This window comes from Oxyura jamaicensis, chromosome 4 (genome assembly GCF_011077185.1).
Source record: "Oxyura jamaicensis isolate SHBP4307 breed ruddy duck chromosome 4, BPBGC_Ojam_1.0, whole genome shotgun sequence".
Taxonomy (NCBI): domain Eukaryota; kingdom Metazoa; phylum Chordata; class Aves; order Anseriformes; family Anatidae; genus Oxyura; species Oxyura jamaicensis.
In genome coordinates this window covers 93,884,317-93,901,791 of record NC_048896.1, presented here as the reverse complement: position 1 = coordinate 93,901,791, position 17,475 = coordinate 93,884,317, and the positions used below count along the sequence as shown (strand labels likewise).

At 47.0% G+C, this 17,475-nt stretch overlaps 1 long non-coding RNA gene across 2 annotated transcripts; it reads left to right on the top strand.

The window, feature by feature from the left end:
- The first annotated feature begins 10,677 nt into the window (after positions 1–10,677).
- On the top strand, positions 10,678–16,240 carry LOC118167089. 2 transcript variants are annotated; one of them, XR_004750927.1, is made up of 3 exons: positions 10,678–10,740; positions 11,111–11,274; positions 14,623–16,240. It is a non-coding gene; the product is annotated as an uncharacterized LOC118167089 (long non-coding RNA). The 2 variants fall into 2 exon arrangements; XR_004750926.1 differs by lacking the exon at positions 14,623–16,240 and having other exon boundaries at positions 11,111–14,100.
- The last annotated feature ends 1,235 nt before the right edge of the window (positions 16,241–17,475 follow it).

Here is a 17,475-nt window from a genome sequence, read left to right as displayed (position 1 = left end):
AACAAACAAAAAAAAAAAAAAAACAAAACATGATTTTCTTGGAGTTTTCAATTTTCCAGTCTACAGGGGACAGCCACTGGACGTGGGTTACCCATTGATCCACTTGATTGAAAAGTCACGGACCAAAATCTGCACTCTTTGTGGGTCAGGGCCATCTTGTGCATCTTGTGGTTTGTTTGTACAGCACCTCAAGTGTTGGGGTTGGTGTCTGAGCGATGCTGCTCACGTCTAACAGGTTGACAGCAGTCCCAGCCTGGGAAGGCTTTGTGTTCTGGGGCAGCCTCTAAGAGCGTGAGATGTAAACAAGAAAGACAGACAAACAGGTGAAGCTTCAGCATGTCTTTTGATGTGGAGGTCTCCCTGACACTAAGATGTTCACAGATTTATGTGAAGGCAAGACATCGGGGAGAAAAAAAGGAATAGAAAACTGGGATTCTGACTTGTTGGCTGGGTCTGCGAGTTAAATCGCAGAGACCTGGCATCTCCTGGTTCGGTAGGGAGCAGGGGGGATAACGCCTGTGTTTCTTGGCTGCTCTCACCCAGCCTCACAAGGCTTTACCTGCTCTCAGGTGAACCCTTTCCATGCGGGAGCACCGGGAACAGCCGTGCAGTGTTGTAGGAATGTTGAGGGCCAGGAGCTCCGGTGTGTCGGAGCTCTGCTGGAGTTGCTGTGGTGCAAAGGTTTTAAACTTTACATTTTAAGAGTAATGAAGGAAATAATACCTCAGGCCTGTCAGTCACTGAGTTCTTTCACCTTATGTACCACTGTATTTGATGACCTTTTCCAAGTGTTTTCTTTTAATGAATTATTATTTTTTTTGCAGACTGAGGAAGAACCAGGGCTTTCAACAGCTTCATTACGCCATAACACCCTTCTCCTCTCTTTTTTGTATTCCTTTCAGGTGAACTCTTGAACCAGAAATGAGTCAAAAGCACAAAATACCCTGCAGAGACCGGGCATGTTCTGCTTCGCCAGCTCACAGCAGCGACGATGTGTTTGATGAGTTGGGAAGAGCTGTCCCCTCTTGGAGCCCGCCTCCTGGCACCGAGCTGCCACCAAAAAACCTTTGAAGCCTGGACAAGTATTTAATTGACATCACTGAGTATTGTCGTGCTGAAGACGCCAGGCTGCCACGAAGCAAAGGGAGAAACAATGTAAGGGACCTTTTGTCTTTGGGGAGGATGGAGTAGCACAGCCAAGGATGAGAGCATAGACAGTCCTGGGTGTGCTTCCATGCTTTGCTGCCCTGGTGTGTGTCTGAGCTCCTCATGGCCCCTGGGATTTCCTGAATGTCTTTACATCTTGAAGGTCTTTACCCAGCAATAAAGTCATTTTTGGTGTGTTTTTTTTTTTTTTATTATTATTATTATTATTTTTTTTTTACCTGGCGACACAGAAAGTCACCACAGCATCACAGAATACCTTGATTTTGAATGGACCCACGAGGACCATCGAGTCCAACTCCTGTCCAGCCAGGGGTTGGCTGATGCACAGGGACACACTAAGGTGGCCTGCAGGTCTACTGGGGAGAAGGACTGGTTTCCATCTCCAGTTGCAGGTCCCAGTCTGGAACTGAAAGACTTAGCAGTGCTTGTCTCGAAAGATATGAGATGTTCTGGGCATCTAGTAAGGCTCTCAGCGTGGGATAAATTTCCAAAAGTGAGTCCTGGGGAAAATTTTGGACAAAACCTCTGAGTTCTTGTGGTCTGTTTCCCAGACAAAGGCATATTGTCCATGGGGTCCACGTGGATGCCACAGCAGTTTCCAGACACAGCGCTGGGCTGTGAGAATGCAAAACAAATTTGCTTGTGCTGCTGCTGCCTGCAGATCTGTCAGCAGAGGCCAGATAATAACCGCAGGTGTTAAGTGGGAAATAAGCATCCCAACCTGCACGAGCGATGTTCTTCGTGTCATGTCTTCTAGTCTTGCACTTGTTCTTGTCTCCTTTTCACCCGCTGTAGGTCACGTCTGAGTCGGAGCGGACAGGGCAGGCTGTTACAGGAGGTGTCCCCCCAGAAACATGCTGCTCGTGTCTATTTTCACTCGTCCCTGCTTTGTGTGTGGGAAGAACAAATGATCTATCCTTGCAGATTCAAAGGAAAGGAGAAAACAAACAATATTTTAATGTAGGATCTTGCTTGAAAACTAGGATGCCTGGATTGTGAGCTCAGAGGTGGCTCTGCAAGGAAAGCACGCAGCTTCCAGACCTGGCACAACCACCAGGCAGGGGATAACTCTGAGAGGGTGCACATCCCACCTCCAGGAGTTTCAAGGCGCGATTCACCTTCTACGGGAGCTTGCCCATCGACATGACGGGCTTGGGTTGTGCTTGGGCTGTGATGCTGACTTGGTTTGCTTTGTGGCCCGGTGGTCCCAAAATAACAAAGAGACCACGGATGCCATCTATTGGAGAGGTGCAGGAAGGGAGAAGACAGGTTGGCTTCATTTGCGTGGGCAATATGCTACTGCAAACAGACTGGCTGTCTCGGCTCAAAAACTCACTTCCATCTCGAGTGGGTAGGTAACCAAGTGTCGTGTCTCTGTCGCACAGCAGAGAGGTACGGTCTGTCGTATGTGCTGTTCAACAAAAACATCGTCTCAGTCAAACCCTCTTGGGAAACAGAGCAAAAAAAAAAAAGGACAACTTTCTAGCAGTGAGTGGTTGGTGATGGTATGTTGGGCAAAGGAGGCGAAGGCCACAGCTGGCTGGTTCTGCTCATCAGCTCTGGGGCCATGAAACCACAGAGTTGCTCCTCTCCTGGTCTGGGGACCCAGACAGCACATATATGCTATATCTATGTGGGACGGAGTTGCAGGACCAAGATGTGCCCAAAGCACTTGGTGGCCCCACCAGCGTCCCAGAGATGTGGAACTGAACTACTGGCCATTTAGCTGAGCAGAGAGGTGTTTTTACTGTTCATTTAAAATCCATTTTTTCTGGTAGTGTCTTGCTCTTTCCCTCTTGGTTTATTCAGGGTTTCTGGGGACCCATGGGTGCTGCTTAGTTTTTCCAGAGTGTTTGGCCCTTTCAGAAGGGCAATGTGCATGCTTCATGCTTGAGGGCTGATTGAGGTCTGATTGAGGTCTGATTCCAGCTGGCATAAGATGGGGATCCAATACACACACCCCAGAACTATTTTCATTTGGCTATTTTTTGTTGCTGGTGTAATAAGCAACTCATAACTCTTATTCTTCATGGATCTTCACGTACCCATTATACCCCATTGTAATCTGCAGGATCCCTGGAGAACAAGAAAATTAATAGCAGTGCCTATGTATTGCAGTTACCACTGGGCAAAACCCAGAAATTCCTTTTTGCTGAAAAGCCTGGTTCTCTGGGATACAGCAATTCCGAATTAGCAACTCTTAGAAAAAATAGGAATCCTGAAAGAGAAGTTCAGAAATTATCCTCCTTGGCTACTTCGAAAACTGTCTGGGTGTTGAGCTTCTCTCAGAGAGATCGCCCTCTCCTTTTCCTTTAATTTACTCTCGGTGTTATTAAAAACACACACACACAGAGACAACAAACAAAAAAAACCAGCTGCTACTCTAATTAGTATTGAGCGAAACAGCTTCTTTTACCGTCTAATTCAATGTGTCAAACAATTCCCTTCCAGCAGCAAGACACACCTCAGACAAGCAGATAAGATGTTTCATTAGAACAGTAGCTGCTTTCAATATTGTGGAAAACTGATCACAGGCTGAAAGAAAAGCAGAAAAATACGGAGCCGGGCTGTCAGACAGGCAGGAGAAACCCTAGATGAAGTCAGCAGCCAGCCATTTTTCCAGACAGACTATTAGGTGCAATTTTTTTTATTATTATTATTTTTATTTTTTTTTCTGGCAAGTTGATTGATTTCCAAGAGAAATTGCAGTCTTGCCGAAATTTCATTTTCCCGAGCAGCTGCAGCCCTGATAACGCTGCAGCCGAACGGGGAAGCTCAGTTTGCAGTGAAGCAGGGTGAACCTCCTCTGCAGAGACCCAGGAGCTTTCGGTTTTTCAGTTTTTCAAAACAACCAATTCTTTGCCCATTTTACAGATCAAGAAACTGAGGTGTGATTGGCTGGTGTTTAACCACTGACCCATAGGAAATGCATATTTCAAATAACCCAAGCCAACTTACTCTAAAATAATAATAATAAAAAATACTAATAAATCACAGTTTAAGTTTGAACATAACTAGGGATTAAATTGAGAGCAATTTCTGTACAAAACAACATTGTTCCTGTGTGCAAATGAACAGAGACTCCAAGGATACTCCTGAAGTTCCTGAGGTAGGTGTGCCAGTGGTTCTCCAAGCCTTCCATGCAGTCCCCAAGGGGACAGGGGAGACTCCATCCTTGCAGGGACACAGACATAGAAAGTGTCTAAAATAGGATAATACAGCAAATACTCTGTTGAATCACTAATTTTGGTGTGTGTTCACTACGGTGGACCTGGTCCTCTGCTCGGTTTTGGAGGTAGGGATTAAACCTTGGTGGGCAGTGATGGCTCCAGCATCAGAGGTGGCCACGAGTTGGGCTGGGAGAGGGATGGTGGCTTCCACTTCTGGCTTGGACCAGAAACACTCCCACAGCCTGACAACCTTTCTGCTCAGCACTGCACTTTCCCAGCTTCTTTTTTTTTTTTTTTTTTTGACAGGTGGAGGTTTTCCTAAAATAAAAAAAGGGGGGGGATGGATTCTTGATCTCCTCCAACCTGTGAGAGTTCCTACCCACTCATGCGAAGGATGTGGGCAGTAAGAGTCAGAGGGTTTTGGGGGACCAGATTGAGGGGGGAAACAAAGGTAGGAGGAAGCAGCACAGACATGTTCTACCTGGCTGGGAGGTATGGGAGAAGCTGGGATGCCATCTGGAGGGCTCTTTCCTATAGGAAGGAGGTGCAGAGTTTTCCAGCCTCCCATGTGTGGGGCTGTTTTACAGCTCCTCCAGGTCTGACAGACACAGACAGGTTTGCACTACAGTCATCCCCATCCCTGCTTGGTGCTATCCCAAGGGACAGCTGGGGACCCTAGGACAGCAGGGTGCACGCCTCACATAAATAAGGGCAGCTCTGCACTGCTGCAAGGAGTGAAGAGAAGTCCCTTCATATTGTCTGAGTAACAAACAGAGGAAATATCTGTAATCTCTCTTCCCCGCCACTCCTAGGGAACTATCTTGTTGCTTTTCCTGTGGAGTCCTCTCCTGCTGTCCTGCCTGTGGGAAAGGCTGCCTAAAAGGATTATTTAAGCCTGAACAGTTCTTCCAAGGGGGGGGTTACAGGATTCCCCTTTTGGGGATCTGTCTTTCCTAGTAGGAGGAAAAAAAACTGCAGTGATCTCCAGTTTACATCTGTTTTCCAAGGTGGGGGTGACCTGGCAGCTCCTCTCCTGCAAGAGCTCAGCTTGTAAAAAAACAACAACAACAACAACAAAATACAAAAACAAACAAACAATAAAAACAGAACAAAACAAGCAAACAAACAAACAAAAAAAATAACCACCCCCTTGCCTAGACCCTAAACTACAGAGTTCATCACTGCTTAACCTTAGTCACTAGCACCTTGTTCAAGAAATGAACAAATTCTTGCTCAAGAAATTACACAAGTATGGGTGGAAGGAAAAGCCTTGTTGTGCTGGAGATGGGCACAGCAGCTCGAAATGATGCTGTTTGCATGGGAATGGGGGTAGGCCTCTGTGAAGCACCACTAAAAAGCCTTGTTTTGGGAGCCAACCTTACAGACCATCTGCAGAGTACGTGAAGCCCTAGAAAGAAAACATTATTGCCCCTTAGAGCTTGTGGCCGAGGCAGGTACCAGAGGCAATGGGTGCCAAACGTGCCAACGTTACAGCTTCAAGGTGGCAGGGAGCAATCCCATACCCGTGCCCTGACAAAGGAACCATTGGGTTATGCAGGTCTGGGTGAGACCCTGCTGTCACAACCCAACCCGTGATTAAGGCATGGAGCCTGCAGGGCTGCCAAGCAGCCTCACTTCTCCTGGGGTAAGACCCCAGTTCACTTCCAGCCCATACTGGAAGCTTCCCTCGAGTAGATTCCCCCCTGCCAGCACTCTGCTCTCCTGAGCTAAAAAAGTCCTCACCCCAGCTGACACAGAGCTGCTTCCCTGTCCGGTTTTGGGAAAGCATGGTCCTTTCTACATCTCTCTTGGGGAGGTTTGGGATGACCCAAGGTCATCCAGGTGAACCCTTGTCCGCCTCTCCCAGCTAAACCACTTCATTGGTCTTCCAGCAGCACACACCTGGGTGCCAGATACCCTGTGAAGAAGGGAAAACACTTCTGGGCTGTGCTGCAGACTTAGATTTTGCTTTTTCTGCTCACTTCAGTACCACTATAACATGTCTTTCCTCCAAGCATGGTGGTTTGGGTTCACCCTTTTGAAATAACTATAATCAGAACCACTGAGGATGCTTCACTCTCACTCATGTTCTCAAGTGTCTAACACAACAGCATTAAGGTTTCCATACCAGCATTGAAACTTCCCCAGTACGTCCTAGGATGATGTTTTTCCAGTTACTCAATTACTTGTTTTATAGATTCTCCATATCTTTCTTCTCTTCCGTTACTTCCAAACTATATTTTCTACTCTTTCAGTGAAAATTTTATCCCCTCACTGCACATTCCTGTACCTTGCTTCATTTATTTCCATCCTTTTTAACTCTTAAACTCGGGCATTTTTTCATTTATGATAATTATGAATTCTTCCTTCTGAGGTGTCCTTATCTCTTGTATCCACAGCAATCATCAACACCCTGCTCTTCCTTTAGTCAAAGCTATTACTGAAAATGTATATTTTTTAAAAGGGCCCCAGTGGCTCACCTTTGAACTCCATTAGAAACTTTATTCCCATCCATCAGTTCCTCTCCCATCAAAACCTGGTGTGGTCTCCACCCATCCTCAGCTTGCTGCTTACTCACCTTTACAGTTTTCAGGCAAATCCTCTTTTTTCAGGATATTACTGGGTAAACAAGGCGCCTGGCATGATGTCAGCAAATAGATCAGTGAGGTTCTGAAATAAAGGTTTCTCGCATTTCACTTTTCCAGTAAAAAAAATGCTTTCTAGCAATGGGTGTGGGGAGGAGGTACAGGAGGAAAGCAGCCACAGCAGCTCCTGCTGTCAGGTAGCACACGACAGTCTTGAGCAATGACTGGACCCACATCAGGGTTCATCCTGCTTGGTTTTCAACACCCACGGTGCAGATTGAAGACCCTACAGAGCTGCCTTGAAACCCTGGTGCCTGAGAACCCCTCAGCCCCCCGTGGAGACCACCTTCCCCCTCTGCAGGCTTTGCCGTGACTCTGCACAGGAGGCCTGACATCGAGCGGCCGGATCTATGCAGAGATCTTCCCAGAGCAAAGTCTTCAAGGGTTCAGGTCTGGACCCAGTGTGTCACTTGCTGGTTTTATTGATGTGACGCCAGAGATTAGTCCCCGCTGTGTGAGCACCACAGCTGCAGCTGCTGGGAAGAACTGCTCCAGGCTGTCTTGGCAAATATCTTGGCCGGTGAACGTTTCAAAGCTGACTTAATAACTCCGAGAAAATGAAAAACAAAAGCCACAACAATCGGCCAACCATTGCTTATTTACAGGATGTGGGATGGGAGATGGCCAGCACAAGGGGTTTGCTGCCTTCTAGGTGTGCACAGCCTGGGCTGGCTTCGTGGCAGGTAGCCCCAGATGGGGCTTCAGGAAATAAAACAGAACTGAAACAGCCCAAAATCAAAGTACTGTGAGGTTACAGGCAAAGAAATTCACAGCTCATGGAGTGTCACTGCCCTGATCTGAATTCAGCCTTATCTGTAACCTCGGTGATTTTTCACCTGAGCCAATTCCCATTTTATTGGTTAGGAAAGTGATCGTATCATCCAATTCTTCAAATCCATCCCCCAATCCCTCCCTCTGAATGAGGGAGTTGAAAACCCTGCAGGTTTTATTGATTGCCATTATAAACGAACACTATGCCTATAAAACATGCTCTATAGTTTCACATTTTTAGCGTCCCCACAGCATGTCAGTGCTATGCAGATCATGTTGTCTGTGTCTTTCTACTGCAAATTCAGACTTACTCTAGGGTCCAGATAAACTTTCCCACAAGGCTCTGTAGTCCCAGAAAGAGAAGAAAATACTAACATGTATCTGCCAAATGCAAGTAAAATGCTTTCTGGGGAGTGAACTAATTTGTAGGGTCAGAAACCCCTTGCTAAAGGTAAGATGAAATTCAGGAAAGTCTTGCTGAATTTTCAGGGCACTGTTTTATTATTGTTATTATTATTATTTGTCATTTTCTCTGCATTTACATGTTTCTGAAGGCTCCGAGGACAAAATAACTTTTCTAAATCTCTCGTCTTTTGTACTAAAAAGTCTTTCAGACAGAAGCTGAGCTGTGTTTTCTCACCCCAGGTGGAAAGGATGCAGACACCTGGGTAAGAATTTATATTTTCTATTTCCTTGGATGTTTTCCTTCCGGGGCTGGCTTTTAAGCATAGCATTAACGAAGCCCACTCCCAGGCAGAATTGCATCACCAGCCTCATTTGTGTGCTGCAAGATAAGGGAACGAATTTGGCTGGTTGTCAGTTAATTAACGCACCGCTGATGAATTCGTGCCACTGGCAGCAGGGTGTTGGCGCTCTCCTGGGCACCTGCTGTCAACAGGAGGTGGAGGACAGAGAGTTTCTGCAACATCCGTGCTACGGAGCAAGCAGCCCCTGGGGTCCATGCAAACCTGCCGAGGGCAAGCACTGTTGCTGCTCCCAGATGCCACTTGGCAATGGATATTTCTAAAGGAAAAAAAAAAAAAAAAAAAAAGGAAAAGGGAAAAAGAAAGAAAAAAAGAAAAGGAGAAAGAAAAAGAAAAGGAAAAGGAGAAAGAAAAAGAAGAAAAAGGAAAAGGGGAAAGGAAAGGAAAGGGGAAAAGAAAGGGAAAAGGAAAAGAGGAAAAGAAAGCCCAGGGCGTGATGTCCCCGTGGTCTCCACCCAGGACAGGACAGCCGGTGAGAACACCACAGTTGCACCACAGTTGTAATTATTCAGGTTGAACACTTGCAAGAGAATAACATTTTTTATGTTCTTTTTTCTCCCACCCCCCCCTTTTTTTTTTTTTTTTTTTTTTTTTTCCTCCTGTGAACAGATGACCAAAAAATCCAGCAAGTGGAATTTGGAGTGCTCCCTTTCCTCCATCCCCAGCTGCCACAGGGGGTTTGAAGATTTCAGATGGGGAAATAAATGAATGGATTTCTCCAGACCTCACTCCTTGTGCAATCCTTTCACTCTTCTAGGGTACCGAAATGAGCTCAGCCCAAGGGTCAGGGTGGGTTTCATTGAAAATAGGCAGCATCTCCCAGGGCTTGGCAGTATGAGCCCATTGGCAATGGGAGACGCAGGACCTCACTGTGAACAGATGTGGTTTTGGGGAAATCTCTTTCTGGCTGCATGTTTTGGGGACGGAAAATCTTTTGTTTTGTCCTTGCTGAGCAGGAGGTAGATCTGCTTGCAGATGAGCAAAGAGAAAACACATGGAAGGGGAAGGAAATGTGAGCATGTCCAGAGGTTAATCTGAAATCAGGTATAAAAGTAGCAATAGACTTGTTTTTTAGAAAACAAACATTAATTCATCAAACACACTCAACAAGCATATTTTTGCACTGTTCTTTCTCCTTTACTTCTACCCAAGAAAGAAAGAATCAGAAGAAATATATAAGAATCCTGAGTCCTTTGGGACTTCCACAACATCTGTGTAGTGGTCCTACTCCTCCCAACAGGTGCTTGCAGCAGCCCAGGAAGGTGTTTGCTATGAAGGGAGTGAAAAAAGTTCTTCAGCAGAGGGTTTGCTGCCCTGCAAAGCAGAGCAGAGGGGGCTCGAGGCACCTTCTGAATTGGGCACAGGTGTAACCCTCAAAATGAAGGGAATTCTCCTCTGGCGCAGAGTCTAATGGCAACCTCCAAGAACAGAGCCTGGTGCTTCATGCAAGTCCAAGCAAGATCCTCCAGGCGTGTTGTCTTAGCCACTTCCCAAGCTGAGTGATGTCTCTACGCATTAGCAATTCTCAATTAATTTCTCCTCCATTAATTTGTCCAGGCTCCCTATGAGCCTATCCCAACTACCAACACCTGCCTGATCCTGTGGCAAGGAGATAAATGGCTCAGATGTGAAGGGCCATCTCTATGTGGTCCCTCACAGTCAGCCTTTTCTGCATCTCCTCCAGACATCCCAAGAGCTTCATGGCAATGCTATGGCTGTTTCAATCCAGGTCTGTGTCTGCAAGAGAGCTGGCAATGCAGACAGAAAGCATCTCCATCACAAAAGTGGCCTTCAAAGCCACTTTTCCTGTCCCACGCAGATGCCACCTGTACCTCCCCGGGGGTATCAGAGCACAGGAAAAGCTGGGGTTATCATGGCTGTGAGGCCAGATGGATCCCCTGCATCCATCCTGCAGCCCCTGGTCGTCTCCCAGCAGACAAGGCTGGCTGGCACCCAGCCCTTTTGGCTTGCTCAGCACCCTCTCTGCGGGGCTGTCCTCCTTCCTCAGCCTCCCAGAGGCAGGCTCAGCTGGAGAGGATTCACCATGCACAGCATTGTTGAGCCCAACCGTTGTGTTAGCTTTATCTGGAGTTGCAAATTCCAAGAAAAAGCAGGGCCAATGGTTTCAGCCTTGGTGCAACATTAGTGCTGTGTTGCTAAACAGGAATTTAGCGGAGCCACAAGAAGGCTGAGAGAACAAAAAGCCCAGGATTTGAGCAAGGGGTAAGTGTCATATTCTTGTGGGAAACAAGTGGCTTTGCTCTCTAATCTGTTTCACCCCCTAAGCTAGGTGAAAGAGTGTGTTACATCTTGCAAGGCGGGGGAATATTTCTGCAGGTCTCCCTCCACTCAGAAAATAATCCTCAGCCCTGTCTGGTTTGTTGTTTACTTTTAATCCCTCTTTAATTGAAGCTCTTCTGTAAGGAATTAAAAGCAATTTTTCTGAAGAAGGGATACGTAAGTGAACCCACACAAACCCACCCCATTTGGGGCTGCTCAGGGCTCTGGGATGAACTGCTGTGTCTCTTCATGTATTGAATTGCTTTATTAGCAATTCGCTCTTTGCTCTTTTGTCTCCTAAATGCATCTGCAGCCCTTGCTTCTGTGAGCTCTCCACCAGGCTTGGAAATGTACCAGCTGTGATGAAGAACCCATGGAAGAGAGAGCAGGAGCTGGACAGGAGGCTCCCTGCCTCGGTGTGGGGCCAGGCACCACGGATGAGTGATGAAATGAGGCAGGACTGACAAGGAGGCAGAGGTGAGGAGGTGGGAGGATGCTTTTAGATTTGGATAGGAAGATCTGAGGTTCAGTGGTGGAGGAGAAGCCAAGAGAAGGGTAGGTGTCAGGGATCACAGCTAGTCAGCAACTCCCTTTAGCCCAAGGTCATCCATAGTTCCAGCTCGTGGGCTTGGCGTGGAGGCAAACATCTGAAATTGTGAAATCCCTCCTGTGCTGCCACCCGCGTGGACAGACTGATGAGCCTTGGGGAGGCAATCTGTCCTGCACAGCCAAACACGAGAATAAATCAGGCTGCAGCGTGGGCCAGGAGGTGCCTGGCCATGCTTGGAAAGAGATCTTCAAAAGCTGCCCAGCCATGGTCCTGGGCTACCTGCTCCAGGTGACCCTGCTTAAGGAGGGCTCTTGGACAAGATGACCTTCAGAGGTCCCTTTGAGGCCAACCACAAACATTTGGTGATTCTGTAAAACCTGGAAGGGGTCAGCCCCCACCACTTCAAAGATGGGACAGCTCTTCCACCGACAGGCATTTGGTGCCTCCACTGGTTTAGTTTCAGTTTATATCTAATAAAGCCTCTCGCCAAAGTTTTAACTGCATCTGGAGAATCCAACCCCAGGCACCAGAGAGAGCCGAAGGGCAATTTCTGCCTATGGCAACGAGGGAGGAGCAGCCTTTGCAAGAAGAAGATGTGCAAGAACAGTCATAGAGACAAGCAATTTGGCATCAATCTCTCCTCGGTTCGCATTATTGGGGTATCGATAGCAAGGTTAATAGCCCTATGGTTCCGGATTCGATGTGCAAGACTGTTTATAGCGTCTGCTGAGAGGCGGTTACTTTTACTCTCGTTGGCAAATCATTGTTTACGTCTCGTGTTTCGAAATGCAGCTGGGTTCCAGCCTTTCCTCACCAACTGGCGGAGCCGAGCGAATCCATGCCCATGTGCTGCTCTTTAGCAACACAAACAGCACAGCCAGATTCCACTTAGCGGGCTTTGCTAACCCTCCAAACACGCAAGGCTTGGCCACGAGCACGCCAGCTTGTTTCCGATGGCTCCTCGAGCCGAGAGCACAGCCACAGGAGTTAAGAGTGGTTGAGTGCTCGTGAAGTATCCCAAAATCAGAACGGGCTTGATTCTTGCATCAAAGTTGGGGTGTAATTTATCTTCCTGGCACCACCAACTTCCCTTCCACTTGTGATTCTGAAGACATCTGTTGACTCTTGTGAAGCTCGTTTCATTCTGGCCTTCTCTCCACCTTTTCTGGGACTATCAGCAACTCCGAGTTGCTCTTGTCCAACCTGAAGACTGGTACGTTGCAAAAAAGACCCGGAGAGCCCAAATGGGACATCAAGTTATGAAGGTGGAGATGAAAAGCTATAGCCCCAAGAAGATCTACACAGATAATTATGGTCAGCTCAGAGGGATCACATTCATCAATTTTGAGCTGCACTAAACCACAGAATAACCACAGAATCAGAGGATATCCCAATCTGGAAGGAACCCACAAGGATCATGGATTCCAACTCCTGGCTCCACATGGGACCACCCAAAAATCAAACCATAAGTCCAAGAGCACCGTCCAAGCACTCTTTGAACTCCAGCAGGCTTGGTGTTTAGGCCTGGGGAGCCTAAAAAGCTTGAGTGGTGCACCACAGCTTGAGAGGTGCCCTAAAGCCACCCTTGCTTATTCCAGCTTGCGTGCATTCTCATTCCCCTTGAAGTTCAGCCCACAGTGATGGGAAGAAGGGACAAAACACATCATCCAGAGCTTTGGGAAGAAGGGACAAAATACCAGTAGCTGTTATTGCTGGACTTCACACACTCAAGTCCTGCACTGCCTAGATAAGCCCTAGGTGCCTTTTTTACATTGGCAGATCTTCTATGCAGAACTCCAACAGTGACATCTTAGTATGTGCACTGGGACTTATGGTCCAACCGATGCCACAGACGTTATCTTTAATCTTTTATTTGGTTAAACTCCAAGGCTTAGACACACCTTAGAGGTGAAGACCAAGCTGAGAGCAATGCCCTATTTATTGGTGTGAGCAGCAAATGGGGTGGGGGTGTGTAGAATCAAGAGGAATTGTAGCAGAGGTGTTACAATGATAGGTAAATGCTATATTTTAGCCTAATAGACAAAGAGAGATCTGACAAACATGGGGCAACGTTTGAATTTAAACAGAAATAAAGGTTAAAAAAAAAGAAATTTAGAAGAAGCAAGGGCAGAGCACTGAGCCAGCACAAATCTTGATTTGTTTTATACAGGTGGGAAATTTGAGGTCTGGTGGCAACACTTAGATCCAACTCCCAAGAAAGTGCATTTTGAGAGCTGGAGCTGCCTAGGGAAGAGTTTCTCCCTGTGGGGAGGCGAGAGGGCTCAGAGGAGAGGGAAGGGCCTGGGAGAAGCCTCTTCTTGTTTTTCAGTCTGGTCCCAGGTTCGGGCTGCTGATGGAGCGGCGAGGGGTGGCTGACTCATCAGGCTTTGTGCTGTTTCGCAGAAGCCGTGCAAAGCTCCTGACACCCTCTGATTTTGTGTTACATAAAGTAGATACACCCTAGCGCCAGATGTGCTATATCACATTCCTCTTTAACAGAATCCTTCGGCTCTCCAAACCATGTCATGTTTATGTAGACTCCCAAGCACCAATTATGCAATCTTTTCCCATTCTCTCTCGCCAACAAACATCCAATTAAAATGAGCAGTTGCCATGGTTTCCTCCTCACCAACCTAGGTAGTGATGAGATGAGAAGTTTGGATTTGTGGAAAAAAAAAAAAAAAAGTATTTTCTTGTTAGGAAATGTACTCATTAGGCTGATGGTCTTAAAATGTTCTGTTCAGCCCATTTGGTGTTTGGGTGTTTTAATGGCATTCTTTTGTTGTTTTTTTTGTTTGTTTGTTTGTTTGTTTGAGTACTCAAATCCATGGAAAGGGAAGAGCTTGGGAATGGTTTACTATGACAAATACATTGTTTTCAGAGTAAATTTAAGCAGCCAGAGATGAGGACTGGAGCTGGGGAATGTTTGCTGGAGTATATGAACGTGCTGTTGGAAATAGCTCGTTGTTAGTAAAAGCTGGGTTTAATTGTAGTCTCTTAAAATCCCCAAATGTCATATAAAGAAAAGAGTTTTACAACAAAACATGTCTTTTAGAATGGAACTGAAAATGAATGTGGAGCTTAGAAACAAACGGGAGTTGCCTGAACTGGGTTACAAACCCATTCTCCAGCGCGTGCCTTTTGTCATGTCCCACCGTCCTGCCTCTCAGGATCCCTTCAGCATGGCAGGAAATTAGACTCAAAACCCTGGCTCCATGCAATACCATAGGGATCAGGCGATGTAGCACAACCAAATTCTCCAATTTTCCCCACAGGGAGAGCAAGAGGACACGGCAAGCAGGTCACAGCAGCAGGGATGGGAAGAAGGTCGGTGATCTGGTGAAGTGGAACTCAGCTGTGGCTGTTGAGCCAGTGCAAAACTTCCTGAGCTGTGATGGAGACCAACAGCATGGTTCACAGCTCTCCAAGCCTTAGACCTTCCCTTTAAACATAAGGGAAGGCACGGGGGGAAAGGACCCACAGAAACATTAGTAGGTCTGCAGAGAGTAGCAATTGACCATAAATAATTGCCAGCAAATACCTGATAATGATGGCTGACCATGCCAAGCAAAGAAGTTGGCTAGACCCTGGAGATTTCATCTAGATAGATTAATTAGGTTTAGCTTCCTCTTTTTTCTTTCCCCCTTCATGTTTAAGGAAGATGAACCAAAATGATTAGAGACACAGAAAGGAAGTAATACGATAACATTAAAGGGAGACCATTCTTAAGAAATAGAAGAAAGGAAAAAATAAAATAAAAGAGTAGTTTGTCTGGGCCAACATAAATCCATGAGTGTCTCCTGGAGAAGTTGGCTCTTCTACAAGGTATGCTGCGCCACTAAGTAGAGGTAATGGCTACTTCTATTGTAGTAAATAAAATAGGATGGAGAATGGGTTCAAAAGCTGCCAAACAGTCACCAGAATGGTTTCATCTCCTCAGGAGGTTTTGATCTGGTTTGTGCCAATGAATGGTCTCCCTGATGAAGCCTGGTAATGCTGCAAGGGTCCATGCCAGGTTTTCCCCAGTTTTCCAAGCTACTGCCTGGCTTTCCCCTGCTCCTCCAAAGGGAAAAGCTTTGACGTGGCATTCCTCAACTGACAGTTGTCATCAGGGTTTGACTTTGAGTGGTGAGTCTTTGGTTAACCTGCAGGATGCAGAATGATTCCTGGTGCAATCAGCCCGTGCCTGCTTCCTGAGTGCATTTATTATATATTATTATTATTTATTCCCTTCCATGTTGGATTTTACAGAAGGAAAACCTGGGCATGGAAACCAGAAAGGAGCTGTGCTGGGCTATCACAGGCGAGACTTGGGTGCCCAGCCCAATGTGAGCATGGACCTGATGCTTAATGGAGATTGTCTAGTGGGACACGGTGCTGTTATGCTCCAATGCACCATCACTGTGGGATTCAACAGCACCTTGTGATGACACTGCCAGCAGTCTGCACTGATCCTCTGGTTTTATTCAGGTACAGAGTGGACAATGGCTTTCCTGATGTCTCAGGCTAGGGGAAAACCAAGAGGAACAGCTAGAAATCTGCACCCTAGCACATGAACCTGGGACTGAGGAAGATTCTCGAGAGGGCAAAGCATACCAAGAACTTCCAAGGGAAAGGGACTGGAGCTATCAGCAATCCCATTTCGATAGGCGAAATGGTGAGCTTGGCCCCTGCAGTTTCAGCTCATGAGATCATCCGCTTCCCGAAGGTTAGGTTGGAACAACATTTCACCACTGATGGAAACCTCAAAGCAAAGCAAACCCACTGAAGCCATAATTATGTCTTTATTGTCCAGGGCCAAGCTGTGTGCGGCCTGGCAGTGTGCCTTTCATTCTGCAGAGACGATTACATTTATACTACATTACACATTGTGGGTTGGGGTTGGTAGTGCCGTTGTAATTCAGCGAGGGGCATCTCCATTCAGATCACTCGCTTGGCACTGCTCGCCACAGCGCTGTGAAGGCCATGTGTATGCAGATCCCATAAAGAAGGACTTTGTTGCCTTTCTCCCAAGCAAGCCCCTCCTGGCCACCACATGGGGTGATGTGAAAGGGCTTTGTGTTGCCTGTCAGCACCAGCGCTCCAGCTGAGACTGAAAAGGGCATGGACGAGGTGGGTGCACACAGAGATGAGGCAACAGAGAGGGAGAAGTGCAGAGGTGGTTGATACTTAGGTGAGGAAACGTGTGGCTGGGTTGTGTCTTGTGAAAAAAGAAGTTTTGGAAGCGGTAAGGTGTGCAGAGGAAGGTGGAAGAGCTGGAGGATGGAAGATGGGTTTCCTGAGGAGAAAGACAGGCTGGTGGAGAGATTGAGGCCATGTGGGTGGTATGATGGCAGCAGAAGTGGAGATGAATATGGGGTGTGAGCCAAGGACAGATGAGTGACTGGGATCAAGGTGAAGGGTTTTGGTGCACAAGAGGAGAGAGGCTGAATGAGAGATGCCTGTGGAGACTGGAGGCAAAGTGATGAGGAACAGGCAGAGCTGGGAGTTACAGGGGCTAAGATAACAGAGTGAGAAGAGGAGGGAGCCAGGGAAGTGCAAGTGTTTGACATGGTCAGCATGGGATGGGAAGTGGGGAGAGCAGATGGGTTGCTGCAGAAACCCCATGAACATGGTGCCTCCAGGCTCTCTTCCTCCTGCAGAACTGAGTAGAGTGGTCCTGCCCTTGGGGCAGGGGTTGTCCTTTCTCCACTCTAGACTGGTTCCTCTGGCATATAACAGGGCTTCCTGCTATGCCTACCCTGCTTCCTTCCTCTCCTGAAGACTCCTCCAAAGCCAGGAGAATGCCAATGGACTCTTGAATTGTTTGGCACCTATCTGCCCAAACCCATCCCTCACCCACCCACCAGAAGATGTATGTTTCAAAACTCCTGAACAAGTAAATCCTAGACTTTTTTATTTTATTTTATTTTATTTTATTTGGACGCCAGTTCAGCAGCTCCTAGGACACTGATTTTTATGTTGACCAACAAGTGGTGATGGCTGTGACAAGGTATTGTAATTAGCCAAGGCTATTCATGACCACAAGGAACCCCATAGACTTCGCGGAGTGGCAAAGGACCACCTTTCAGCGAGGGATCTGTGGTTTGCCGTGGCTGGAGGGAAAGTCCAAGATTTGGTGAATCTGA